This window comes from the organism of the source record quoted next, unplaced genomic scaffold, assembly GCF_019419815.1.
Source record: "Pyrus x bretschneideri cultivar Hongxiangsu unplaced genomic scaffold, Pyrus_bretschneideri_v1 Contig242, whole genome shotgun sequence".
Taxonomy (NCBI): Eukaryota; Viridiplantae; Streptophyta; class Magnoliopsida; order Rosales; family Rosaceae; genus Pyrus; species Pyrus x bretschneideri.
The window spans coordinates 27501-30000 of record NW_025999549.1 but is presented as its reverse complement, the minus strand read 5'-3'; positions in this window follow the sequence as shown (position 1 = coordinate 30000).

Below are 2500 nucleotides of genomic sequence, written 5' to 3'. Positions count from 1 at the left end.
AACTATGCCATGTTTTTGTTCCAAGTCATGTCGGGACTTTAACTTTGCCGTGTATTTTGACGTATTGCCTTGCTTTATGTCGACAACCAAGCGAGGCTAGTACAACCCATGTGATTCGTTATGACATGTCAAAAGGTCCATGTGATTCGTTATGACATGTCAAAAGGTGCCCGAGCCTCGCTTTATGCGGCGACGCGGGAGGCTCTGGCTACCTATGCACATTGTCAATGGCATGTCGCAGTGCGTTCAATATCGACGTTTTCCCCACACAATATAATGCTCCCCGTTGTTACAGTTCGTGGGTTGTTAGACGATTAGTGAATGGCAAAAGTGGACCGTCTATGTTGGGGTCCCTAAGTCATGCGAACATATTTTCTAGTCCAATAAAGCAATGGTTGTTATTGCAATGGCCAAGCCAAAAATACGACGCGACCTTGAGTAAAGGGTTTTCTCGGTCTAAAAGTTGGCTACCAAATCAAAGCGCAAAGACGTCTTGTCGGACATTAGCTTTGGATGTCTTTTTCCAACTCATGTCGAGATTGGATTTGTCAGTGTCGGGAAAATGTATGTCGCGACGTGCCAAGACTCGCAAAGTGTCAGCACAATGCGTGTCATGATTTTCTTTCACATGCCAATGACAAGCCAGAGTCACAAAATATCGATCATGGCATGCAATTTCATGCCAAGCCTTGCAAAATATCGACCGTGGCATGCCAATGACATGCCAATGTCAGCCAAAGGCTGCGAAATGTCGATCATGGCATGCCAATGTCATGCCAAGTCCTCGGAAAATGTCGACCGTGGCATGCCAACGACATGCCAATGTCATGCCAAGCTCGCAAAATGTCGACCATGGCATGCCAATGACATGCCAAGCCTCGCAAAATGTCGACCGTGGCATGCCAACGACATGCCAAGCCTCGCAAAATGTCGACCGGCATGCCAACGACATGCCAATGACATGCACAATAGCCAATCCTCGCAAAATGTCGACCGTGGCATGCCAACGATGCCAATGACATGCCAACGACATGCCAATGACTGCCAAGCCTCGCAAAATGTCGACCGTGGCATGCCAACGACATGCCAATGACATGCCACGACATGCCAATGACATGCAAGCCTCGCAAAATGTCGACCGTGGCATGCCAACGACATGCCAATGACATGCCAAGCCTCGCAAAATGTCGACCATGGCATGCCAATGACATGCCAAGCCTCGCAAAATGTCGACCGTGGCATGCCAACGACATGCCAATGACATGCCAACGCATGCCAGACATGCCAAGCCTCGCAAAATGTCGACGTGCATGCCAACGACATGCCAATGACATGCCAAGCCTCGCAAAATGTCGACCATGGCATGCCAATGACATGCCAAGGACATGTCAAGCCTCGCAAAATGTCGACCATGGCATGCCAATGACATGCCAAGGACATGTCAAGCCTCGCAAAATGTCGACCGTGGCATGCCAACGACATGCCAATGACATGCCAAGCCTCGCAAAATGTCGACCATGGCATGCCAATGACATGCCAACCTCGCATCTTGGCACTCAAAAAACTCGCCACTAGCCTCGCCACTAGCCTCGCTTCCTGTCGACAGCAAGCGAGGCTAGCGCCCGCTCTGACATGTCAAATTGCACAGCAAGCATGTCGAAAATCTTCAAACAATGTCAAGTCCCATTTTTATTGATAATTTCCAAGCACAACCCCGACCCCATAGTTAGTATATGATTTTTAGAAGGTCCTCCAACTTACGGATTCGAAAATCTTGCACGGTTTTTTTTTACGATTTTTCCAATTTCTCGACTTCAAAAAATAAAATAAAATACTTCCCGTGCTCGAAAAAATCTGAATTTTTTCCTGAAAATCCATTGTATCTATATCTACATCCCTGCAAAAAATCTCGTTCAAATTCCAAGTATTGGGTTTTTTATGGCCCAGTATGACTCCTCGCGAAAGTTGATGTCTCCTCCTGGCAGTGCCATAACAGCATAATATGCTATATAGGGGGGTGGTGCTCCATGCATTTCAAGCAGCCTGCACCATCGCTCTAGGGATGACATTCTCGACCATCATCACGTGTTGCCTCGGTATATATGATGTGTCGGGTTTGGGACATTCCCGCCCATGGTGCCGACGACGGTGGCGGTCACCCCCGCCACCGCCGCCGCCCCCACCACCATGGGTGCGATTTCGTTTTTTTTTTTTTTTTCGAAAAAAAAAAAAAATTTGTTTTCAAACGAAACAAAATCATTTCGTTTTCAAAATAAAATGGGGGACAAAATGGTTTTAAACGGGGTGGAAAACACGTTTTAAAAAAGGGCGGGTGGGAAAAAATATTTTCTCCTCAAAAAATAGCATGGGATCATTTGTTGCAAGCAGGGGGGTGGGAAAAATTTTGGGGTGGGATTGCATCATGGGGGTGGGAAAAATTTTTGGGGTGGGATTGCATGGGAGCGGGTTGTTTTTTCGACATGCATGTTTTCGACCTTCG